This window comes from Leiobunum rupestre, chromosome 3, assembly GCF_980474605.1.
Source record: "Leiobunum rupestre chromosome 3, qqLeiRupe1.1.hap1, whole genome shotgun sequence".
NCBI classification, from domain to species: Eukaryota; Metazoa; Arthropoda; class Arachnida; order Opiliones; family Sclerosomatidae; genus Leiobunum; species Leiobunum rupestre.
Genome location: NC_143386.1, coordinates 26,022,642 through 26,044,629, shown reverse-complemented (window position 1 = coordinate 26,044,629; position 21,988 = coordinate 26,022,642). Strand labels below are relative to the sequence as shown.

General features: G+C 41.9%; 47 non-coding genes across 47 annotated transcripts; all 47 read right to left on the bottom strand.

Annotated features, from left to right (window-relative positions):
- Positions 1-265: 265 nt before the first annotated feature.
- Positions 266-338, bottom strand: TRNAV-UAC (transfer RNA valine (anticodon UAC)). Its single transcript has one exon. It is a non-coding gene; the product is annotated as a tRNA-Val (tRNA).
- A 514-nt stretch (positions 339-852) lies between these two features.
- Positions 853-925, bottom strand: TRNAV-UAC (transfer RNA valine (anticodon UAC)). Its single transcript has one exon. It is a non-coding gene; the product is annotated as a tRNA-Val (tRNA).
- An 85-nt stretch (positions 926-1,010) lies between these two features.
- On the bottom strand, positions 1,011-1,083 carry TRNAV-AAC (transfer RNA valine (anticodon AAC)). Its single transcript has one exon. It is a non-coding gene; the product is annotated as a tRNA-Val (tRNA).
- Positions 1,084-1,779: 696 nt separating this feature from the next.
- TRNAV-UAC (transfer RNA valine (anticodon UAC)) lies at positions 1,780-1,852 on the bottom strand. The gene has a single exon. It is a non-coding gene; the product is annotated as a tRNA-Val (tRNA).
- Positions 1,853-1,937: 85 nt separating this feature from the next.
- On the bottom strand, positions 1,938-2,010 carry TRNAV-AAC (transfer RNA valine (anticodon AAC)). Its single transcript has one exon. It is a non-coding gene; the product is annotated as a tRNA-Val (tRNA).
- Positions 2,011-2,120: 110 nt separating this feature from the next.
- Positions 2,121-2,193, bottom strand: TRNAV-UAC (transfer RNA valine (anticodon UAC)). Its single transcript has one exon. It is a non-coding gene; the product is annotated as a tRNA-Val (tRNA).
- Positions 2,194-2,844: 651 nt separating this feature from the next.
- On the bottom strand, positions 2,845-2,917 carry TRNAV-AAC (transfer RNA valine (anticodon AAC)). The gene has a single exon. It is a non-coding gene; the product is annotated as a tRNA-Val (tRNA).
- Positions 2,918-3,431: 514 nt separating this feature from the next.
- On the bottom strand, positions 3,432-3,504 carry TRNAV-AAC (transfer RNA valine (anticodon AAC)). Its single transcript has one exon. It is a non-coding gene; the product is annotated as a tRNA-Val (tRNA).
- A 331-nt stretch (positions 3,505-3,835) lies between these two features.
- On the bottom strand, positions 3,836-3,908 carry TRNAV-AAC (transfer RNA valine (anticodon AAC)). The gene has a single exon. It is a non-coding gene; the product is annotated as a tRNA-Val (tRNA).
- A 609-nt stretch (positions 3,909-4,517) lies between these two features.
- On the bottom strand, positions 4,518-4,590 carry TRNAV-UAC (transfer RNA valine (anticodon UAC)). The gene has a single exon. It is a non-coding gene; the product is annotated as a tRNA-Val (tRNA).
- A 331-nt stretch (positions 4,591-4,921) lies between these two features.
- On the bottom strand, positions 4,922-4,994 carry TRNAV-AAC (transfer RNA valine (anticodon AAC)). Its single transcript has one exon. It is a non-coding gene; the product is annotated as a tRNA-Val (tRNA).
- A 609-nt stretch (positions 4,995-5,603) lies between these two features.
- TRNAV-UAC (transfer RNA valine (anticodon UAC)) lies at positions 5,604-5,676 on the bottom strand. The gene has a single exon. It is a non-coding gene; the product is annotated as a tRNA-Val (tRNA).
- A 331-nt stretch (positions 5,677-6,007) lies between these two features.
- Positions 6,008-6,080, bottom strand: TRNAV-AAC (transfer RNA valine (anticodon AAC)). Its single transcript has one exon. It is a non-coding gene; the product is annotated as a tRNA-Val (tRNA).
- A 110-nt stretch (positions 6,081-6,190) lies between these two features.
- Positions 6,191-6,263, bottom strand: TRNAV-UAC (transfer RNA valine (anticodon UAC)). The gene has a single exon. It is a non-coding gene; the product is annotated as a tRNA-Val (tRNA).
- Positions 6,264-6,348: 85 nt separating this feature from the next.
- TRNAV-AAC (transfer RNA valine (anticodon AAC)) lies at positions 6,349-6,421 on the bottom strand. Its single transcript has one exon. It is a non-coding gene; the product is annotated as a tRNA-Val (tRNA).
- Positions 6,422-7,119: 698 nt separating this feature from the next.
- TRNAV-UAC (transfer RNA valine (anticodon UAC)) lies at positions 7,120-7,192 on the bottom strand. The gene has a single exon. It is a non-coding gene; the product is annotated as a tRNA-Val (tRNA).
- Positions 7,193-7,277: 85 nt separating this feature from the next.
- On the bottom strand, positions 7,278-7,350 carry TRNAV-AAC (transfer RNA valine (anticodon AAC)). The gene has a single exon. It is a non-coding gene; the product is annotated as a tRNA-Val (tRNA).
- Positions 7,351-7,863: 513 nt separating this feature from the next.
- Positions 7,864-7,936, bottom strand: TRNAV-GAC (transfer RNA valine (anticodon GAC)). Its single transcript has one exon. It is a non-coding gene; the product is annotated as a tRNA-Val (tRNA).
- A 426-nt stretch (positions 7,937-8,362) lies between these two features.
- Positions 8,363-8,435, bottom strand: TRNAV-UAC (transfer RNA valine (anticodon UAC)). The gene has a single exon. It is a non-coding gene; the product is annotated as a tRNA-Val (tRNA).
- An 85-nt stretch (positions 8,436-8,520) lies between these two features.
- On the bottom strand, positions 8,521-8,593 carry TRNAV-GAC (transfer RNA valine (anticodon GAC)). The gene has a single exon. It is a non-coding gene; the product is annotated as a tRNA-Val (tRNA).
- A 243-nt stretch (positions 8,594-8,836) lies between these two features.
- TRNAV-AAC (transfer RNA valine (anticodon AAC)) lies at positions 8,837-8,909 on the bottom strand. Its single transcript has one exon. It is a non-coding gene; the product is annotated as a tRNA-Val (tRNA).
- A 110-nt stretch (positions 8,910-9,019) lies between these two features.
- On the bottom strand, positions 9,020-9,092 carry TRNAV-UAC (transfer RNA valine (anticodon UAC)). The gene has a single exon. It is a non-coding gene; the product is annotated as a tRNA-Val (tRNA).
- Positions 9,093-9,423: 331 nt separating this feature from the next.
- On the bottom strand, positions 9,424-9,496 carry TRNAV-AAC (transfer RNA valine (anticodon AAC)). Its single transcript has one exon. It is a non-coding gene; the product is annotated as a tRNA-Val (tRNA).
- Positions 9,497-9,606: 110 nt separating this feature from the next.
- On the bottom strand, positions 9,607-9,679 carry TRNAV-UAC (transfer RNA valine (anticodon UAC)). The gene has a single exon. It is a non-coding gene; the product is annotated as a tRNA-Val (tRNA).
- A 331-nt stretch (positions 9,680-10,010) lies between these two features.
- Positions 10,011-10,083, bottom strand: TRNAV-AAC (transfer RNA valine (anticodon AAC)). Its single transcript has one exon. It is a non-coding gene; the product is annotated as a tRNA-Val (tRNA).
- Positions 10,084-10,597: 514 nt separating this feature from the next.
- On the bottom strand, positions 10,598-10,670 carry TRNAV-AAC (transfer RNA valine (anticodon AAC)). Its single transcript has one exon. It is a non-coding gene; the product is annotated as a tRNA-Val (tRNA).
- A 697-nt stretch (positions 10,671-11,367) lies between these two features.
- On the bottom strand, positions 11,368-11,440 carry TRNAV-UAC (transfer RNA valine (anticodon UAC)). The gene has a single exon. It is a non-coding gene; the product is annotated as a tRNA-Val (tRNA).
- Positions 11,441-11,866: 426 nt separating this feature from the next.
- Positions 11,867-11,939, bottom strand: TRNAV-UAC (transfer RNA valine (anticodon UAC)). The gene has a single exon. It is a non-coding gene; the product is annotated as a tRNA-Val (tRNA).
- Positions 11,940-12,024: 85 nt separating this feature from the next.
- On the bottom strand, positions 12,025-12,097 carry TRNAV-GAC (transfer RNA valine (anticodon GAC)). The gene has a single exon. It is a non-coding gene; the product is annotated as a tRNA-Val (tRNA).
- A 243-nt stretch (positions 12,098-12,340) lies between these two features.
- On the bottom strand, positions 12,341-12,413 carry TRNAV-AAC (transfer RNA valine (anticodon AAC)). The gene has a single exon. It is a non-coding gene; the product is annotated as a tRNA-Val (tRNA).
- A 110-nt stretch (positions 12,414-12,523) lies between these two features.
- TRNAV-UAC (transfer RNA valine (anticodon UAC)) lies at positions 12,524-12,596 on the bottom strand. Its single transcript has one exon. It is a non-coding gene; the product is annotated as a tRNA-Val (tRNA).
- An 829-nt stretch (positions 12,597-13,425) lies between these two features.
- Positions 13,426-13,498, bottom strand: TRNAV-AAC (transfer RNA valine (anticodon AAC)). Its single transcript has one exon. It is a non-coding gene; the product is annotated as a tRNA-Val (tRNA).
- A 110-nt stretch (positions 13,499-13,608) lies between these two features.
- Positions 13,609-13,681, bottom strand: TRNAV-UAC (transfer RNA valine (anticodon UAC)). The gene has a single exon. It is a non-coding gene; the product is annotated as a tRNA-Val (tRNA).
- Positions 13,682-13,766: 85 nt separating this feature from the next.
- On the bottom strand, positions 13,767-13,839 carry TRNAV-GAC (transfer RNA valine (anticodon GAC)). The gene has a single exon. It is a non-coding gene; the product is annotated as a tRNA-Val (tRNA).
- Positions 13,840-14,170: 331 nt separating this feature from the next.
- Positions 14,171-14,243, bottom strand: TRNAV-AAC (transfer RNA valine (anticodon AAC)). The gene has a single exon. It is a non-coding gene; the product is annotated as a tRNA-Val (tRNA).
- Positions 14,244-14,668: 425 nt separating this feature from the next.
- On the bottom strand, positions 14,669-14,741 carry TRNAV-AAC (transfer RNA valine (anticodon AAC)). The gene has a single exon. It is a non-coding gene; the product is annotated as a tRNA-Val (tRNA).
- Positions 14,742-14,851: 110 nt separating this feature from the next.
- On the bottom strand, positions 14,852-14,924 carry TRNAV-UAC (transfer RNA valine (anticodon UAC)). Its single transcript has one exon. It is a non-coding gene; the product is annotated as a tRNA-Val (tRNA).
- A 331-nt stretch (positions 14,925-15,255) lies between these two features.
- TRNAV-AAC (transfer RNA valine (anticodon AAC)) lies at positions 15,256-15,328 on the bottom strand. Its single transcript has one exon. It is a non-coding gene; the product is annotated as a tRNA-Val (tRNA).
- Positions 15,329-15,571: 243 nt separating this feature from the next.
- On the bottom strand, positions 15,572-15,644 carry TRNAV-AAC (transfer RNA valine (anticodon AAC)). Its single transcript has one exon. It is a non-coding gene; the product is annotated as a tRNA-Val (tRNA).
- A 671-nt stretch (positions 15,645-16,315) lies between these two features.
- Positions 16,316-16,388, bottom strand: TRNAV-AAC (transfer RNA valine (anticodon AAC)). Its single transcript has one exon. It is a non-coding gene; the product is annotated as a tRNA-Val (tRNA).
- Positions 16,389-17,375: 987 nt separating this feature from the next.
- Positions 17,376-17,448, bottom strand: TRNAV-AAC (transfer RNA valine (anticodon AAC)). The gene has a single exon. It is a non-coding gene; the product is annotated as a tRNA-Val (tRNA).
- A 1,100-nt stretch (positions 17,449-18,548) lies between these two features.
- Positions 18,549-18,621, bottom strand: TRNAV-AAC (transfer RNA valine (anticodon AAC)). Its single transcript has one exon. It is a non-coding gene; the product is annotated as a tRNA-Val (tRNA).
- A 696-nt stretch (positions 18,622-19,317) lies between these two features.
- On the bottom strand, positions 19,318-19,390 carry TRNAV-UAC (transfer RNA valine (anticodon UAC)). Its single transcript has one exon. It is a non-coding gene; the product is annotated as a tRNA-Val (tRNA).
- A 331-nt stretch (positions 19,391-19,721) lies between these two features.
- TRNAV-AAC (transfer RNA valine (anticodon AAC)) lies at positions 19,722-19,794 on the bottom strand. The gene has a single exon. It is a non-coding gene; the product is annotated as a tRNA-Val (tRNA).
- A 513-nt stretch (positions 19,795-20,307) lies between these two features.
- Positions 20,308-20,380, bottom strand: TRNAV-AAC (transfer RNA valine (anticodon AAC)). Its single transcript has one exon. It is a non-coding gene; the product is annotated as a tRNA-Val (tRNA).
- Positions 20,381-20,623: 243 nt separating this feature from the next.
- TRNAV-AAC (transfer RNA valine (anticodon AAC)) lies at positions 20,624-20,696 on the bottom strand. Its single transcript has one exon. It is a non-coding gene; the product is annotated as a tRNA-Val (tRNA).
- Positions 20,697-20,806: 110 nt separating this feature from the next.
- On the bottom strand, positions 20,807-20,879 carry TRNAV-UAC (transfer RNA valine (anticodon UAC)). The gene has a single exon. It is a non-coding gene; the product is annotated as a tRNA-Val (tRNA).
- Between the last annotated feature and the right edge of the window lie 1,109 nt (positions 20,880-21,988).

The following is a 21,988-nucleotide window of genomic DNA, read 5'->3' as shown; positions in this document are numbered from 1 at the left end:
AAAACATCTCACTTTTCAATTTAAAACAATTGCCAAAAACCTCCGAAAGTGTCGTTCTAACAACAAGTCAAAAAAGAACATTATGTTTCTAACAGGGCTCGAACCTGGGACCTTCCGCGTGTTAGGCGGACGTGATAACCACTACACCATAGATACCCGTCATAGCCATCGTAAATACGATACACTGTTTTAAAAATGGGCAAATTTTCGAGACCGAGAGCCTCCAATTCACTCGTCCACATATCGCTAAAATATCAACCTTCTTTGTATCTATCAGGGCTCGAACCTGAGACCTTCCGCGTGTAAAGCGGACGTGATAACCACTACACCATAGATACGCTAGCGACTGCAACATGAACTGACGAAAATCGTCTTGGAGATAGGGTTGCATTTTGACCAAGGCCTGAACCAGTGGATTTCTTTAAAACGTATATTTTTGGTATTAAGAAGAAACCGTTTCATTGCCACCAAAATATTTTCTGCAATCTTTAAAAACTGAAGCCGGTCATGCCTCCCCGGCGGGGAATTTAACTCAGGTCTTCCGTAAAACAGGCGGTGATACTCAGCACTATACTACCAAGGACCCAAAATATGTCACTTTTCAATTTAAAAAAATTGCCAAAAACCTCCGAAAGTTTCGTTCTAACAACAAGTCAAAAAAGAACATTATGTATCTACCAGGGCTCGAACCTGGGACCTTCCGCGTGTTAGGCGGACGTGATAACAACTACACCATAGATACCCGTCATAGCCAACGTAAATACGATGAAACCTTTTTAAAAATGGGCAAATTTTCGAGACCGAGAGCCTTCAATTCACTCGTCCACATATCGCTAAAATATCAACCTTCTTTGTATCTATCAGGGCTCGAACCTGAGACCTTCCGCGTGTAAAGCGGACGTGATAACCACTACACCATAGATACCCAAAACATTTCACTTTTCAAATTAAAAAAATCGCCAAAAACCTCCGAAAGTTTCGTTCTAACAACAAGTCAAAAAAGAACATTATGTATCTACCAGGGCTCGAACCTGGGACCTTCCGCGTGTTAGGCGGACGTGATAACCACTACACCATAGATACCCGTCATAGCCATCGTAAATACGATGAAACCGTTTTAAAAATGGGCAAATTTTCGAGACCGAGAGCCTCCAATTCACTCGTCCACATATCGCTAAAATATCAACCTTCTATGTATCTATCAGGGCTCAACCTGAGAACTTCCGCGTGTAAAGCGGACGTGATAACCACTACACAATAGATACGCTAGCGACTGCAACATGAACTGACGAAAATGGTCTTGGAGATAGGGTTGCATTTTGACCAAGGCCTGAACCAGTGGATTTCTTTAAAACGGATATTTTTGGTATTAAGAAGAAACCGTTTCATTGCCACCAAAATATTTTCTGCAATCTTTAAAAACTGAAGCCGGTCATGCCTCCCCGGCGGGGAATTTAACTCAGGTCTTCCGTAAAACAGGCGGTGATACTCAGCACTATACTACCAAGGACCCAAAATATGTCACTTTTCAATTTAAAAAAATTGCCAAAAACCTCCGAAAGTTTCGTTCTAACAACAAGTCAAAAAAGAACATTATGTATCTACCAGGGCTCGAACCTGGGACCTTCCGCGTGTTAGGCGGACGTGATAACAACTACACCATAGATACCCGTCATAGCCAACGTAAATACGATGAAACCTTTTTAAAAATGGGCAAATTTTCGAGACCGAGAGCCTTCAATTCACTCGTCCACATATCGCTAAAATATCAACCTTCTTTGTATCTATCAGGGCTCGAACCTGAGACCTTCCGCGTGTAAAGCGGACGTGATAACCACTACACCATAGATACCCAAAACATTTCGATTTTCAAATTAAAAAAATTGCCAAAAACCTCCGAAAGTTTCGTTCTAACAACAAGTCAAAAAAGAACATTATGTATCTACCAGGGCTCGAACCTGGGACCTTCCGCGTGTTAGGCGGACGTGATAACCACTACACCATAGATACCCGTCATAACCATCGTAAATACGATGAAACCGTTTTAAAAATGGGCAAATTTTCGAGACCGAGAGCCTCCAATTCACTCGTCCACATATCGCTAAAATATCAACCTTCTTTGTATCTATCAGGGCTCGAACCTGAGACCTTCCGCGTGTAAAGCGGACGTGATAACCACTACACCATAGATACGCTAGCAACTGCAACATGAACTGACGAAAATCGTCTTGGAGATAGGGTTGCATTTAGACCAAGGCCTGAACCAGTGGATTTCTTTAAAACGGATATTTTTGGTATTAAGAAGAAACCGTTTCATTGCCACCAAAATATTTTCTGCAATCTTTAAAAACTGAAGCCGGTCATGCCTCCCCGGCGGGGAATTTAACTCAGGTCTTCCGTAAAACAGGCGGTGATACTCAGCACTATACTACCAAGGACCCAAAATATGTCACTTTTCAATTTAAAAAAATTGCCAAAAACCTCCGAAAGTTTCGTTCTAACAACAAGTCAAAAAAGAACATTATGTATCTACCAGGGCTCGAACCTGGCTGGGACCTTCCGCGTGTTAGGCGGACGTGATAACCACTACACCATAGATACCCAAAACATTTCACTTTTCAATTTAAAAAAATTGCCAAAAACCTCCGAAAGTTTCGTTCTAACAACAAGTCAAAAAAGAAAATTATGTTTCTACCAGGGCTCGAACCTGGGACCTTCCGCGTGTTAGGCGGACGTGATAACCACTACACCATAGATACCCAAAACATATCACTTTTCAATTTAAAAAAATTGCCAAAAACCTCCGAAAGTTTCGTTCTAACAACAAGTCAAAAAAGAACATTATGTATCTACCAGGGCTCGAACCTGGGACCTTCCGCGTGTTAGGCGGACGTGATAACCACTACACCATAGATACCCGTCATAGCCATCGTAAATACGATGAAACTGTTTTAAAAATGGGCAAATTTTCGAGACCGAGAGCCTCCAATTCACTCGTCCACATATCGCTAAAATATCAACCTTCTTTGTTTCTTTCAGGGCTCGAACCTGAGACCTTCCGCGTGTAAAGAGGACGTGATAACCACGACACCATAGATACGCTAGCGACTGCAACATGAACTGACGAAAATCGTCTTGGAGATAGGGTTGCATTTTGACCGAGGCCTGAACCAGTGGATTTCTTTAAAACGGATATTTTTGGTATTAAGAAGAAACCGTTTCATTGCCACCAAAATATTTTCTGCAATCTTTAAAAACTGAAGCCGGTCATGCCTCCCCGGCGGGGAATTTAACTCAGGTCTTCCGTAAAACAGGCGGTGATACTCAGCACTATACTACCAAGGACCCAAAAAATGTCACTTTTCAATTTAAAAAAATTGCCAAAAACCTCCGAAAGTTTCGTTCTAACAACAAGTCAAAAAAGAACATTATGTATCTACCAGGGCTCGAACCTGGGACCTTCCGCGTGTTAGGCGGACGTGATAACCACTACACCATAGATACGCTAGCGACTGCAACATGAACTGACGAAAATGGTCTTGGAGATAGGGTTGCATTTTGACCAAGGCCTGAACCAGTGGATTTCTTTAAAACGGATATTTTTGGTATTAAGAAGAAACCGTTTCATTGCCACCAAAATATTTTCTGCAATCTTTAAAAACTGAAGCCGGTCATGCCTCCCCGGCGGGGAATTTAACTCAGGTCTTCCGTAAAACAGGCGGTGATACTCAGCACTATACTACCAAGGACCCAAAATATGTCACTTTTCAATTTAAAAAAATTGCCAAAAACCTCCGAAAGTTTCGTTCTAACAACAAGTCAAAAAAGAACATTATGTATCTACCAGGGCTCGAACCTGGGACCTTCCGCGTGTTAGGCGGACGTGATAACCACTACACCATAGATACCCGTCATAACCATCGTAAATACGATGAAACCATTTTAAAAATGGGCAAATTTTCGAGACCGAGAGCCTCCAATTCACTCGTCCACATATCGCTAGAATATCAACCTTCTTTGTATCTATCAGGGCTCGAACCTGAGACCTTCCGCGTGTAAAGCTGACGTGATAACCACTACACCATAGATACCCAAAACATTTCACTTTTCAATTTAAAAAAATTGCCAAAAACCTCCGAAAGTTTCGTTCTAACAACAAGTCAAAAAAGAAAATTATGTTTCTACCAGGACTCGAACCTGGGACCTTCCGCGTGTTAGGCGGACGTGATAACCACTACACCATAGATACCCAAAACATATCACTTTTCAATTTAAAAAAATTGCCAAAAACCTCCGAAAGTTTCGTTCTAACAACAAGTCAAAAAAGAACATTATGTATCTACCAGGGCTCGAACCTGGGACCTTCCGCGTGTTAGGCGGACGTAATAACCACTACACCATAGATACCCGTCATAGTCATCGTAAATACGATGAAACTGTTTTAAAAATGGGCAAATTTTCGAGACCGAGAGCCTCCAATTCACTCGTCCACATATCGCTAGAATATCAACCTTCTTTGTATCTATCAGGGCTCGAACCTGAGACCTTCCGCGTGTAAAGCGGACGTGATAACCACTACACCATAGATACGCTAGCGACTGCAACATGAACTGACGAAAACCGTCTTGGAGATAGGGTTTCATTTTGACCAAGGCCTGAACCAGTGGATTTCTTTAAAACGGATATTTTTGGTATTAAGAAGAAACCGTTTCATTGCCACCAAAATATTTTCTGCAATCTTTAAAAACTGAAGCCGGTCATGCCTCCCCGGCGGGGAATTTAACTCAGGTCTTCCGTAAAACAGGCGGTGATACTCAGCACTATACTACCAAGGACCCAAAATATGTCACTTTTCAATTTAAAAAAATTGCCAAAAACCTCCGAAAGTTTCGTTCTAACAACAAGTCAAAAAAGAACATTATGTATCTACCAGGGCTCGAACCTGGGACCTTCCGCGTGTTAGGCGGACGTGATAACCACTACACCATAGATACCCGTCATAACCATCGTAAATACGATGAAACCATTTTAAAAATGGGCAAATTTTCGAGACCGAGAGCCTCCAATTCACTCGTCCACATATCGCTAGAATATCAACCTTCTTTGTATCTATCAGGGCTCGAACCTGAGACCTTCCGCGTGTAAAGCTGACGTGATAACCACTACACCATAGATACCCAAAACATTTCACTTTTCAATTTAAAAAAATTGCCAAAAACCTCCGAAAGTTTCGTTCTAACAACAAGTCAAAAAAGAAAATTATGTTTCTACCAGGACTCGAACCTGGGACCTTCCGCGTGTTAGGCGGACGTGATAACCACTACACCATAGATACCCAAAACATATCACTTTTCAATTTAAAAAAATTGCCAAAAACCTCCGAAAGTTTCGTTCTAACAACAAGTCAAAAAAGAACATTATGTATCTACCAGGGCTCGAACCTGGGACCTTCCGCGTGTTAGGCGGACGTAATAACCACTACACCATAGATACCCGTCATAGTCATCGTAAATACGATGAAACTGTTTTAAAAATGGGCAAATTTTCGAGACCGAGAGCCTCCAATTCACTCGTCCACATATCGCTAGAATATCAACCTTCTTTGTATCTATCAGGGCTCGAACCTGAGACCTTCCGCGTGTAAAGCGGACGTGATAACCACTACACCATAGATACGCTAGCGACTGCAACATGAACTGACGAAAACCGTCTTGGAGATAGGGTTTCATTTTGACCAAGGCCTGAACCAGTGGATTTCTTTAAAACGGATATTTTTGGTATTAAGAAGAAACCGTTTCATTGCCACCAAAATATTTTCTGCAATCTTTAAAAACTGAAGCCGGTCATGCCTCCCCGGCGGGGAATTTAACTCAGGTCTTCCGTAAAACAGGCGGTGATACTCAGCACTATAATACCAAGGACCCAAAAAATATCACTTTTCAATTTAAAAAAATTGCCAAAAACCTCCGAAAGTTTCGTTCTAACAACAAGTCAAAAAAGAACATTATGTATCTACCAGGGCTCGAACCTGGGACCTTCCGCGTGTTAGGCGGACGTGATAACCACTACACCATAGATACCCGTCATAGCCATCGTAATAACGATGAAACCGTTTTAAAAATGGGCAAATTTTCGAGACCGAGAGCCTCCAATTCACTCGTCCACATATCGCTAGAATATCAACTTTCTTTGTATCTATCAGGGCTCGAACCTGAGACCTTCCGCGTGTAAAGCGGACGTGATAACCACTACACCATAGATACCCAAAACATTTCACTTTTCAAATTAAAAAAATTGCCAAAAACCTCCGAAAGTTTCGTTCTAACAACAAGTCAAAAAAGAAGATTATGTATCTACCAGGGCTCGAACCTGGGACCTTCCGCGTGTTAGGCGGACGTGATAACCACTACACCATAGATACCCGTCATAGCCATCGTAAATACGATGAAACTGTTTTAAAAATGGGCAAATTTTCGAGACCGAGAGCCTCCAATTCACTCGTCCACATATCGCTAAAATATCAACCTTCTTTGTATCTATCAGGGCTCGAACCTGAGACCTTCCGCGTGTAAAGAGGACGTGATAACCACTACACCATAGATACGCTAGCGACTGCAACATGAACTGACGAAAATCGTCTTGGAGATAGGGTTGCATTTTGACCAAGGCCTGAATCAGTGGATTTCTTTAAAACGGATATTTTTGGTATTAAGAAGAAACCGTTTCATTGCCACCAAAATATTTTCTGCAATCTTTAAAAACTGAAGCCGGTCATGCCTCCCCGGCGGGTAATTTAACTCAGGTCTTCCGTAAAACAGGCGGTGATACTCAGCACTATACTACCAAGGACCCAAAATATGTCACTTTTCAATTTAAAAAAATTGCCAAAAACCTCCGAAAGTTTCGTTCTAACAACAAGTCAAAAAAGAACATTATGTATCTACCAGGGCTCGTACCTGGGACCTTCCGCGTGTTGGGCGGACGTGATAACCACTACACCATAGATACCCGTCATAGCCAACGTAAATACGATGAAACCTTTTTAAAAATGGGCAAATTTTCGAGACCGAGAGCCCTTCAATTCACTCGTCCACATATCGCTAAAATATTAACCTTCTTTGTATCTATCAGGGCTCGAACCTGAGACCTTCCGCGTGTAAAGCGGACGTGATAACCACTACACCATAGATACCCAAAACATTTCACTTTTCAAATTAAAAAAATTGCCAAAAACCTCCGAAAGTTTCGTTCTAACAACAAGTCAAAAAAGAACATTATGTATCTACCAGGGCTCGAACCTGGGACCTTCCGCGTGTTAGGCGGACGTGATAACCACTACACCATAGATACCCGTCATAGCCATCGTAAATACGATGAAACCGTTTTAAAAATGGGCAAATTTTCGAGACCGAGAGCCTCCAATTCACTCGTCCACATATCGCTAAAATATCAACCTTCTATGTATCTATCAGGGCTCAACCTGAGACCTTCCGCGTGTAAAGCGGACGTGATAACCACTACACCATAGATACGCTAGCGACTGCAACATGAACTGACGAAAATCGTCTTGGAGATAGGGTTGCATTTTGACCAAGGCCTGAACCAGTGGATTTCTTTAAAACGGATATTTTTGGTATTAAGAAGAAACCGTTTCATTGCCACCAAAATATTTTATGCAATCTTTAAAAACTGAAGCCGGTCATGCCTCCCCGGCGGGGAATATAACTCAGGTCTTCCGTAAAACAGGCGGTGATACTCAGCACTATACTACCAAGGACCCAAAATATGTCACTTTTCAATTTAAAAAAATTGCCAAAAACCTCCGAAAGTTTCGTTCTAACAACAAGTCAAAAAAGAACATTATGTATCTACCAGGGCTCGAACCTGGGACCTTCCGCGGGTCAGGCGGACGTGATAACCACTACACCATAGATACCCAAAACATTTCACTTTTCAATTTAAAAAAATTGCCAAAAACCTCCGAAAGTTTCATTCTAACAACAAGTCAAAAAAGAAAATTATGTTTCTACCAGGGCTCGAACCTGGGACCTTCCGCGTGTTAGGCGGACGTGATAACCACTACACCATAGATACCCAAAACATTTCACTTTTCAATTTAAAAAAATTGCCAAAAACCTCCGAAAGTTTCGTTCTAACAACAAGTCAAAAAAGAACATTATGTTTCTACCAGGGCTCGAACCTGGGACCTTCCGCGTGTTAGGCGGACGTGATAACCACTACACCATAGATACCCGACATAGCCATCGTAAATACGATGAAACTCTTTTAAAAATGGGCAAATTTTCGAGACCGAGAGCCTCCAATTCACTCGTCCACATATCGCTAAAATATCAACCTTCTTTGTATCTATCAGGGCTCGAACCTGAGACCTTCCGCGTGTAAAGCGGACGTGATAACCACTACACCATAGATACCCAAAACATTTCACTTTTCAAATTAAAAAAATTGCCAAAAATCTCCGAAAGTTTCGTTCTAACAACAAGTCAAAAAAGAACATTAAGTATCTACCAGGGCTCGAACCTGGGACCTTCCGCGGGTCAGGTTGACGTGATAACCACTACACCATAGATACCCAAAACATTTCACTTTTCAATTTAAAAAAATTGCCAAAAACCTCCGAAAGTTTCGTTCTAACAACAAGTCAAAAAAGAAAATTATGTTTCTACCAGGGCTCGAACCTGGGACCTTCCGCGTGTTAGGCGGACGTGATAACCACTACACCATAGATACCCAAAACATATCACTTTTCAATTTAAAAAAATTGCCAAAAACCTCCGAAAGTTTCGTTCTAACAACAAGTCAAAAAAGAACATTATGTATCTACCAGGGCTCGAACCTGGGACCTTCCGCGTGTTAGGCGGACGTGATAACCACTACACCATAGATACCCGACATAGCCATCGTAAATACGATGAAACTCTTTTAAAAATGGGCAAATTTTCGAGACCGAGAGCCTCCAATTCACTCGTCCACATATCGCTAAAATATCAACCTTCTTTGTATCTATCAGGGCTCGAACCTGAGACCTTCCGCGTGTAAAGCGGACGTGATAACCACTACACCATAGATACGCTAGCGACTGCAACATGAACTGACGAAAATCGTCTTGGAGATAGGGTTGCATTTTGACCAAGGCCTGAACCAGTGGATTTCTTTAAAACGGATATTTTTGGTATTAAGAAGAAACCGTTTCATTGCCACCAAAATATTTTCTGCAATCTTTAAAAACTGAAGCCGGTCATGCCTCCCCGGCGGGGAATTTAACTCAGGTCTTCCGTAAAACAGGCGGTGATACTCAGCACTATACTACCAAGGACCCAAAATATGTCACTTTTCAATTTAAAAAAATTGCCAAAAACCTCCGAAAGTTTCGTTCTAACAACAAGTCAAAAAAGAACATTATGTATCTACCAGGGCTCGAACCTGGGACCTTCCGCGTGTTAGGCGGACGTGATAACCACTACACCATAGATACCCGACATAGCCATCGTAAATACGATGAAACTCTTTTAAAAATGGGCAAATTTTCGAGACCGAGAGCCTCCAATTCACTCGTCCACATATCGCTAAAATATCAACCTTCTTTGTATCTATCAGGGCTCGAACCTGAGACCTTCCGCGTGTAAAGCGGACGTGATAACCACTACACCATAGATACGCTAGCGACTGCAACATGAACTGACGAAAATCGTCTTGGAGATAGGGTTGCATTTTGACCAAGGCCTGAACCAGTGGATTTCTTTAAAACGGATATTTTTGGTATTAAGAAGAAACCGTTTCATTGCCACCAAAATATTTTCTGCAATCTTTAAAAACTGAAGCCGGTCATGCCTCCCCGGCGGGGAATTTAACTCAGGTCTTCCGTAAAACAGGCGGTGATACTCAGCACTATACTACCAAGGACCCAAAATATGTCACTTTTCAATTTAAAAAAATTGCCAAAAACCTCCGAAAGTTTCGTTCTAACAACAAGTCAAAAAAGAACATTATGTATCTACCAGGGCTCGAACCTGGGACCTTCCGCGTGTTAGGCGGACGTGATAACCACTACACCATAGATACCCGTCATAGCCATCGTAAATACGATGAAACTGTTTTAAAAATGGGCAAATTTTCGAGACCGAGAGCCTCCAATTCACTCGTCCACATATCGCTAAAATATCAACCTTCTTTGTATCTATCAGGTCTCGAACCTGAGACCTTCCGCGTGTAAAGAGGACGTGATAACCACTACACCATAGATACGCTAGCGACTGCAACATGAACTGACGAAAATCGTCTTGGAGATAGGGTTGCATTTTGACCAAGGCCTGAACCAGTGGATTTCTTTAAAACGGATATTTTTGGTATTAAGAAGAAACCGTTTCATTGCCACCAAAATATTTTCTGCAATCTTTAAAAACTGAAGCCGGTCATGCCTCCCCGGCGGGGAATTTAACTCAGGTCTTCCGTAAAACAGGCGGTGATACTCAGCACTATACTACCAAGGACCCAAAATATGTCACTTTTCAATTTAAAAAAATTGCCAAAAACCTCCGAAAGTTTCGTTCTAACAACAAGTCAAAAAAGAACATTATGTATCTACCAGGGCTCGAACCTGGGACCTTCCGCGTGTTAGGCGGACGTGATAACCACTACACCATAGATACCCGTCATAGCCATCGTAAATACGATGAAACTGTTTTAAAAATGGGCAAATTTTCGAGACCGAGAGCCTCCAATTCACTCGTCCACATATCGCTAAAATATCAACCTTCTTTGTATCTATCAGGTCTCGAACCTGAGACCTTCCGCGTGTAAAGAGGACGTTATAACCACTACACCATAGATACGCTAGCGACTGCAACATGAACTGACGAAAATCGTCTTGGAGATAGGGTTGCATTTTGACCAAGGCCTGAATCAGTGGATTTCTTTAAAACGGATATTTTTGGTATTAAGAAGAAACCGTTTCATTGCCACCAAAATATTTTCTGCAATCTTTAAAAACTGAAGCCGGTCATGCCTCCCCGGCGGGGAATTTAACTCAGGTCTTCCGTAAAACAGGCGGTGATACTCAGCACTATACTACCAAGGACCCAAAATATGTCACTTTTCAATTTAAAAAAATTGCCAAAAACCTCCGAAAGTTTCGTTCTAACAACAAGTCAAAAAAGAACATTATGTATCTACCAGGGCTCGAACCTAAGACCTTCCGCGTGTTAGGCGGACGTGATAACCACTACACCATAGATACCCGTCATAGCCAACGTAAATACGATGAAACCTTTTTAAAAATGGGCAAATTTTCGAGACCGAGAGCCTTCAATTCACTCGTCCACATATCGCTAAAATATCAACCTTCTTTGTATCTATCAGGGCTCGAACCTGAGACCTTCCGCGTGTAAAGCGGACGTGATAACCACTACACCATAGATACCCAAAACATTTCACTTTTCAAATTAAAAAAATTGCCAAAAACCTCCGAAAGTTTCGTTCTAACAACAAGTCAAAAAAGAAAATTATGTTTCTACCAGGGCTCGAACCTGGGACCTTCCGCGTGTTAGGCGGACGTGATAACCACTACACCATAGATACCCAAAACATATCACTTTTCAATTTAAAAAAATTGCAAAAAACCTCCGAAAGTTTCGTTCTAACAACAAGTCAAAAAAGAACATTATGTATCTACCAGGGCTCGAACCTGGGACCTTCCGCGTGTTAGGCGGACGTGATAACCACTACACCATTGATACCTGTCATAGCCATTGTAAATACGATGAAACTGTTTTAAAAATGGGCAAATTTTCGAGACCGAGAGCCTCCAATTCACTCGTCCACATATCGCTAAAATATCAACCTTCTTTGTATCTATCAGGGCTCGAACCTGAGACCTTCCGCGTGTAAAGCGGACGTGATAACCACTACACCATAGATACCCAAACCATTTCACTTTTCAAATTAAAAAAATTGCCAAAAATCTCCGAAAGTTTCGTTCTAACAACAAGTCAAAAAAGAACATTATGTATCTACCAGGGCTCGAACCTGGGACCTTCCGCGGGTCAGGCGGACGTGATAACCACTACACCATAGATACCCAAAACATTTCACTTTTCAATTTAAAAAAATTGCCAAAAACCTCCGAAAGTTTCGTTCTAACAACAAGTCAAAAAAGAAAATTATGTTTCTACCAGGGCTCGAACCTGGGACCTTCCGCGTGTTAGGCGGACGTGATAACCACTACACCATAGATACCCAAAACATATCACTTTTCAATTTAAAAAAATTGCCAAAAACCTCCGAAAGTTTCGTTCTAACAACAAGTCAAAAAAGAACATTATGTATCTACCAGGGCTCGAACCTGGGACCTTCCGCGTGTTAGGCGGACGTGATAACCACTACACCATAGATACCCGACATAGCCATCGTAAATACGATGAATCTCTTTTAAAAATGGGCAAATTTTCGAGACCGAGAGCCTCCAATTCACTCGTCCACATATCGCTAAAATATCAACCTTCTTTGTATCTATCAGGGCTCGAACCTGAGACCTTCCGCGTGTAAAGCGGACGTGATAACCACTACACCATAGATACGCTAGCGACTGCAACATGAACTGACGAAAATCGTCTTGGAGATAGGGTTGCATTTTGACCAAGGCCTGAACCAGTGGATTTCTTTAAAACGGATATTTTTGGTATTAAGAAGAAACCGTTTCATTGCCACCAAAATATTTTCTGCAATCTTTAAAAACTGAAGCCGGTCATGCCTCCCCGGCGGGGAATTTAACTCAGGTCTTCCGTAAAACAGGCGGTGATACTCAGCACTATACTACCAAGGACCCAAAAAATGTCACTTTTCAATTTAAAAAAATTGCCAAAAACCTACGAAAGTTTCGTTCTAACAACAAGTCAAAAAAGAACATTATGTATGTACCAGGGCTCGAACCTGGGACCTTCCGCGTGTTAGGCGGACGTGATAACCACTACACCATAGATACCCGTCATAGCCAACGTAAATACGATGAAACCGTTTTAAAAATGGGCAAATTTTCGAGACCGAGAGCCTCCAATTCACTCGTCCACATATCGCTAAAATATCAACCTTCTATGTATCTATCAGGGCTCAACCTGAGACCTTCCGCGTGTAAAGCGGACGTGATAACCACTACACCATAGATACCCAAAACATTTCACTTTTCAAATTAAAAAAATTGCCAAAAACCTCCGAAAGTTTCGTTCTAACAACAAGTCAAAAAAGAAAATTATGTTTCTACCAGGGCTCGAACCTGGGACCTTCCGCGTGTTAGGCGGACGTGATAACCACTACACCATAGATACCCAAAACATATCACTTTTCAATTTAAAAAAATTGCCAAAAACCTCCGAAAGTTTCGTTCTAACAACAAGTCAAAAAAGAACATTATGTATCTACCAGGGCTCGAACCTGGGACCTTCCGCGTGTTAGGCGGACGTGATAACCACTACACCATAGATACCCGTCATAGCCATCGTAAATACGATGAAACTGTTTTAAAAATGGGCAAATTTTCGAGACCGAGAGCCTCCAATTCACTCGTCCACATATCGCTAAAATATCAACCTTCTTTGTATCTATCAGGGCTCGAACCTGAGACCTTCCGCGTGTAAAGCGGACGTGATAACCACTACACCATAGATACCCAAACCATTTCACTTTTCAAATTAAAAAAATTGCCAAAAATCTCCGAAAGTTTCGTTCTAACAACAAGTCAAAAAAGAACATTATGTATCTACCAGGGCTCGAACCTGGGACCTTCCGCGGGTCAGGCGGACGTGATAACCACTACACCATAGATACGCTAGCGACTGCAACATGAACTGACGAAAATGGTCTTGGAGATAGGGTTGCATTTTGACCAAGGCCTGAACCAGTGGATTTCTTTAAAACGGATATTTTTGGTATTAAGAAGAAACCGTTTCATTGCCACCAAAATATTTTCTGCAATCTTTAAAAACTGAAGCCGGTCATGCCTCCCCGGCGGGGAATTTAACTCAGGTCTTCCGTAAAACAGGCGGTGATACTCAGCACTATACTACCAAGGACCCAAAATATGTCACTTTTCAATTTAAAAAAATTGCCAAAAACCTCCGAAAGTTTCGTTCTAACAACAAGTCAAAAAAGAACATTATGTATCTACCAGGGCTCGAACCTGGGACCTTCCGCGTGTTAGGCGGACGTGATAACCACTACACCATAGATACGCGTCATAGCCATCGTAAATACGGTGAAACCGTTTTAAAAATGGGCAAATTTTCGAGACCGAGAGCCTCCAATTCACTCGTCCACATATCGCTAAAATATCAACCTTCTATGTATCTATCAGGGCTCAACCTGAGACCTTCCGCGTGTAAAGCGGACGTGATAACCACTACACCATAGATACCCAAAACATTTCACTTTTCAATTTAAAAAAATTGCCAAAAACCTCCGAAAGTTTCGTTCTAACAACAAGTCAAAAAAGAAAATTATGTTTCTACCAGGGCTCGAACCTGGGACCTTCCGCGTGTTAGGCGGACGTGATAACCACTACACCATAGATACCCAAAACATATCACTTTTCAATTTAAAAAAATTGCCAAAAACCTCCGAAAGTTTCGTTCTAACAACAAGTCAAAAAAGAACATTATGTATCTACCAGGGCTCGAACCTGGGACCTTCCGCGTGTTAGGCGGACGTGATAACCACTACACCATAGATACCCGTCATAGCCATCGTAAATACGATGAAACTGTTTTAAAAATGGGCAAATTTTCCAGACCGAGAGCCTCCAATTCACTCGTCCACATATCGCTAAAATATCAACCTTCTTTGTATCTATCAGGGCTCGAACCTGAGACCTTCCGCGTGTAAAGCGGACGTGATAACCACTACACCATAGATACGCTAGCGACTGCAACATGAACTGACGAAAATGGTCTTGGAGATAGGGTTGCATTTTGACCAAGGCCTGAACCAGTGGATTTCTTTAAAACGGATATTTTTGGTATTAAGAAGAAACCGTTTCATTGCCACCAAAATATTTTCTGCAATCTTTAAAAACTGAAGCCGGTCATGCCTCCCCGGCGGGGAATTTAACTCAGGTCTTCCGTAAAACAGGCGGTGATACTCAGCACTATACTACCAAGGACCCAAAATATGTCACTTTTCAATTTAAAAAAATTGCCAAAAACCTCCGAAAGTTTCGTTCTAACAACAAGTCAAAAAAGAACATTATGTATCTACCAGGGCTCGAACCTGGGACCTTCCGCGTGTTAGGCGGACGTGATAACCACTACACCATAGATACCCAAAACATTTCACTTTTCAATTTAAAAAAATTGCCAAAAACCTCCGAAAGTTTCGTTCTAACAACAAGTCAAAAAAGAAAATTATGTTTCTACCAGGGCTCGAACCTGGGACCTTCCGCGTGTTAGGCGGACGTGATAACCACTACACCATAGATACCCAACACATATCACTTTTCAATTTAAAAAAATTGCCAAAAACCTCCGAAAGTTTCGTTCTAACAACAAGTCAAAAAAGAACATTATGTATCTACCAGGGCTCGAACCTGGGACCTTCCGCGTGTTAGGCGGACGTGATAACCACTACACCATAGATACCCGTCATAGCCATCGTAAATACGATGAAACCGTTTTAAAAATGGGCAAATTTTCGAGACCGAGAGCCTCCAATTCACTCGTCCACATATCGCTAAAATATCAACCTTCTATGTATCTATCAGGACTCAACCTGAGACCTTCCGCGTGTAAAGCGGACGTTATAACCACTACACCATAGATACGCTAGCGACTGTAACATGAACTGACGAAAATCGTCTGGGTGATAGGGTTGCATTTTGACCAAGGCCTGAACCAGTGGATTTCTTTAAAACGGATATTTTTGGTATTAAGAAGAAACCGTTTCATTGCCACCAAAATATTTTCTGCAATCTTTAAAAACTGAAGCCGGTCATGCCTCCCCGGCGGGGAATTTAACTCAGGTCTTCCGTAAAACAGGCGGTGATACTCAGCACTATACTACCAAGGACCCAAAATATGTCACTTTTCAATTTAAAAAAATTGCCAAAAACCTCCGAAAGTTTCGTTCTAACAACAAGTCAAAAAAGAAAATTATGTTTCTACCAGGGCTCGAACCTGGGACCTTCCGCGTGTTAGGCGGACGTGATAACCACTACACCATAGATACCCAACACATATCACTTTTCAATTTAAAAAAATTGCCAAAAACCTCCGAAAGTTTCGTTCTAACAACAAGTCAAAAAAGAACATTATGTATCTACCAGGGCTCGAACCTGGGACCTTCCGCGTGTTAGGCGGACGTGATAACCACTACACCATAGATACCCAAAACATTTCACTTTTCAATTTAAAAAAATTGCCAAAAACCTCCGAAAGTTTCGTTCTAACAACAAGTCAAAAAAGAAAATTATGTATCTACCAGGGCTCGAACCTGGGACCTTCCGCGTGTTAGGCGAACGTGATAACCACTACACCATAGATACCCGTCATAGCCATCGTAAATACGATGAAACCGTTTTAAAAATGGGCAAATGTTCGAGACCGAGAGCCTCCAATTCACTCGTCCACATATCGCTAAAATATCAACCTTCTATGTATCTATCAGGACTCAACCTGAGACCTTCCGCGTGTAAAGCGGACGTGATAACCACTACACCATAGATACGCTAGCGACTGTAACATGAACTGACGAAAATCGTCTGGGTGATAGGGTTGCATTTTGACCAAGGCCTGAACCAGTGGATTTCTTTAAAACGGATATTTTTGGTATTAAGAAGAAACCGTTTCATTGCCACCAAAATATTTTCTGCAATCTTTAAAAACTGAAGCCGGTCATGCCTCCCCGGCGGGGAATTTAACTCAGGTCTTCCGTAAAACAGGCGGTGATACTCAGCACTATACTACCAAGGACCCAAAATATGTCACTTTTCAATTTAAAAAAATTGCCAAAAACCTCCGAAAGTTTCGTTCTAACAACAAGTCAAAAAAGAACATTATGTATCTACCAGGGCTCGAACCTGGAACCTTCCGCGTGTTAGGCGGACGTGATAACCACTACACCATAGATACCCAAAACATTTCACTTTTCAATTTAAAAAAATTGCCAAAAACCTCCGAAAGTTTCGTTCTAACAACAAGTCAAAAAAGAAAATTATGTTTCTACCAGGGCTCGAACCTGGGACCTTCCGCGTGTTAGGCGGACGTGATAACCACTACACCATAGATACCCAACACATATCACTTTTCAATTTAAAAAAATTGCCAAAAACCTCCGAAAGTTTCGTTCTAACAACAAGTCAAAAAAGAACATTATGTATCTACCAGGGCTCGAACCTGGGACCTTCCGCGTGTTAGGCGGACGTGATAACCACTACACCATAGATACCCGTCATAGCCATCGTAAATACGATGAAACCGTTTTAAAAATGGGCAAATTTTCGAGACCGAGAGCCTCCAATTCACTCGTCCACATATCGCTAAAATATCAACCTTCTATGTATCTATCAGGGCTCAACCTGAGACCTTCCGCGTGTAAAGCGGACGTGATAACCACTACACCATAGATACGCTAGCGACTGCAACATGAACTGACGAAAATGGTCTTGGAGATAGGGTTGCATTTTGACCAAGGCCTGAACCAGTGGATTTCTTTAAAACGGATATTTTTGGTATTAAGAAGAAACCGTTTCATTGCCACCAAAATATTTTCTGCAATCTTTAAAAACTGAAGCCGGTCATGCCTCCCCGGCGGGGAATTTAACTCAGGTCTTCCGTAAAACAGGCGGTGATACTCAGCACTATACTACCAAGGACCCAAAATATGTCACTTTTCAATTTAAAAAAATTGCCAAAAACCTCCGAAAGTTTCGTTCTAACAACAAGTCAAAAAAGAACATTATGTATCTACCAGGGCTCGAACCTGGGACCTTCCGCGTGTTAGGCGGACGTGATAACCACTATACCATAGATACCCGTCATAGCCATCGTAAATACGATGAAACCGTTTTAAAAATGGGCAAATTTTCGAGACCGAGAGCCTCCAATTCACTCGTCCACATATCGCTAAAATATCAACCTTCTATGTATCTATCAGGGCTCAACCTGAGACCTTCCGCGTGTAAAGCGGACGTGATAACCACTACACCATAGATACGCTAGCGACTGTAACATGAACTGACGAAAATCGTCTGGGTGATAGGGTTGCATTTTGACCAAGGCCTGAACCAGTGGATTTCTTTAAAACGGATATTTTTGGTATTAAGAAGAAACCGTTTCATTGCCACCAAAATATTTTCTGCAATCTTTAAAAACTGAAGCCGGTCATGCCTCCCCGGCGGGGAATTTAACTCAGGTCTTCCGTAAAACAGGCGGTGATACTCAGCACTATACTACCAAGGACCCAAAATATGTCACTTTTCAAATTAAAAAAAATTGCCAAAAACCTCCGAAAGTTTCGTTCTAACAACAAGTCAAAAAAGAACATTATGTATCTACCAGGGCTCGAACCTGGGACCTTCCGCGTGTTAGGCGGACGTGATAACCACTACACCATAGATACCCGTCATAGCCATCGTAAATACGATGAAACCGTTTTAAAAATGGGCAAATTTTCGAGACCGAGAGCCTCCAATTCACTCGTCCACATATCGCTAAAATATCAACCTTCTATGTATCTATCAGGGCTCAACCTGAGACCTTCCGCGTGTAAAGCGGACGTGATAACCACTACACCATAGATACGCTAGCGACTGCAACATGAACTGACGAAAATGGTCTTGGAGATAGGGTTGCATTTTGACCAAGGCCTGAACCAGTGGATTTCTTTAAAACGGATATTTTTGGTATTAAGAAGAAACCGTTTCATTGGCACCAAAATATTTTCTGCAATCTTTAAAAACTGAAGACGGTCATGCCTCCCCGGCGGGGAATTTAACTCAGGTCTTCCGTAAAACAGGCGGTGATACTCAGCACTATACTACCAAGGACCCAAAATATGTCACTTTTCAATTTAAAAAAATTGCCAAAAACCTCCGAAAGTTTCGTTCTAACAACAAGTCAAAAAAGAACATTATGTATCTACCAGGGCTCGAACCTGGGACCTTCCGCGTGTTAGGCGGACGTGATAACCACAACACCATAGATACCCGTCAGAGCCAACGTAAATACGATGAAACCTTTTTAAAAATGGGCAAATTTTCGAGACCGAGAGCCTTCAATTCACTCGTCCACATATCGCTAAAATATCAACCTTCTTTGTATCTATCAGGGCTCGAACCTGAGACCTTCCGCGTGTAAAGCGGACGTGATAACCACTACACCATAGATACGCAAGCGACTGCAACATGAACTGACGAAAATCGTCTTGGAGATAGGGTTGCATTTTGACCAAGGCCTGAACCAGTGGATTTCTTTAAAACGGATATTTTTGGTATTAAGAAGAAACCGTTTCATTGCCACCAAAATATTTTCTGCAATCTTTAAAAACTGAAGCCGGTCATGCCTCCCCGGCGGGGAATTTAACTCAGGTCTTCCGTAAAACAGGCGGTGATACTCAGCACTATACTACCAAGGACCCAAAATATGTCACTTTTCAATTTAAAAAAATTGCCAAAAACCTCCGAAAGTTTCGTACTAACAACAAGTCAAAAAAGAACATTATGTATCTACCAGGGCTCGAACCTGGGACCTTCCGCGTGTTAGGCGGACGTGATAACCACTACACCATAGATACCCGTCAAAGCCATCGTAAATACGATGAAACCGTTTTAAAAATGGGCAAATTTTCGAGACCGAGAGCCTCCAATTCACTCGTCCACATATCGCTAAAATATCAACCTTCTATGTATCTATCAGGGCTCAACCTGAGACCTTCCGCGTGTAAAGCGGACGTGATAACCACTACACCATAGATACGCTAGCGACTGTAACATGAACTGACGAAAATCGTCTGGGTGATAGGGTTGCATTTTGACCAAGGCCTGAACCAGTGGATTTCTTTAAAACGGATATTTTTGGTATTAAGAAGAAACCGTTTCATTGCCACCAAAATATTTTCTGCAATCTTTAAAAACTGAAGCCGGTCATGCCTCCCCGGCGGGGAATTTAACTCAGGTCTTCCGTAAAACAGGCGGTGATACTCAGCACTATACTACCAAGGACCCAAAATATGTCACTTTTCAATTTAAAAAAATTGCCAAAAACCTCCGAAAGTTTCGTTCTAACAACAAGTCAAAACAGAACATTATGTATCTACCAGGGCTCGAACCTGGGACCTTCCGCGTGTTAGGCGGACGTGATAACCACTACACCATAGATACCCAAAACATTTCACTTTTCAATTTAAAAAAATTGCCAAAAACCTCCGAAAGTTTCGTTCTAACAACAAGTCAAAAAAGAAAATTATGTTTCTACCAGGGCTCGAACCTAGGACCTTCCGCGTGTTAGGCGGACGTGATAACCACTACACCATAGATACCCAAAACATATCACTTTTCAATTTAAAAAAATTGCCAAAAACCTCCGAAAGTTTCGTTCTAACAACAAGTCGAAAAAGAACATTATGTATCTACCAGGGCTCGAACCTGGGACCTTCCGCGTGTTAGGCGGACGTGATAACCACTACACCATAGATACCCGTCATAGCCATCGTAAATACGATGAAACTGTTTTAAAAATGGGAAAATTTTCCAGACCGAGAGCCTCCAATTCACTCGTCCACATATCGCTAAAATATCAACCTTCTTTGTATCTATCAGGGCTCGAACCTGAGACCTTCCGCGTGTAAAGCGGACGTGATAACCACTACACCATAGATACGCTAGCGACTGCAACATGAACTGACGAAAATCGTCTTGGAGATAGGGTTGCATTTTGACCAAGGCCTGAACCAGTGGATTTCTTTAAAACGGATATTTTTGGTATTAAGAAGAAACCGTTTCATTGCCACCAAAATATTTTCTGCAATCTTTAAAAACTGAAGCCGGTCATGCCTCCCCGGCGGGGAATTCAACTCAGGTCTTCCGTAAAACAGGCGGTGATACTCAGCACTATACTACCAAGGACCCAAAATATGTCACTTTTCAATTTAAAAAAATTGCCAAAAACCTCCGAAAGTTTCGTTCTAACAACAAGTCAAAAAAGAACATTATGTATCTACCAGGGCTCGAACCTGGGACCTTCCGCGTGTTAGGCGGACCTGATAACCACTACACCATAGATACCCGTCATAGCCATCGTAAATACGATGAAACCGTTTTAAAAATGGGCAAATTTTCGAGACCGAGAGCCTCCAATTCACTCGTCCACATATCGCTAAAATATCAACCTTCTATGTATCTATCAGGGCTCAACCTGAGACCTTCCGCGTGTAAAGCGGACGTGATAACCACTACACCATAGATACGCTAGCGACTGCAACATGAACTGACGAAAATCGTCTTGGAGATAGGGTTGCATTTTGACCAAGGCCTGAACCAGTGGATTTCTTTAAAACGGATATTTTTGGTATTAAGAAGAAACCGTTTCATTGCCACCAAAATATTTTCTGCAATCTTTAAAAACTGAAGCCGGTCATGCCTCCCCGGCGGGGAATTCAACTCAGGTCTTCCGTAAAACAGGCGGTGATACTCAGCACTATACTACCAAGGACCCAAAATATGTCACTTTTCAATTTAAAAAAATTGCCAAAAACCTCCGAAAGTTTCGTTCTAACAACAAGTCAAAAAAGAACATTATGTATCTACCAGGGCTCGAACCTGGGACCTTCCGCGTGTTAGGCGGACCTGATAACCACTACACCATAGATACCCGTCATAGCCATCGTAAATACGATGAAACCGTTTTAAAAATGGGCAAATTTTCGAGACCGAGAGCCTCCAATTCACTCGTCCACATATCGCTAAAATATCAACCTTCTATGTATCTAT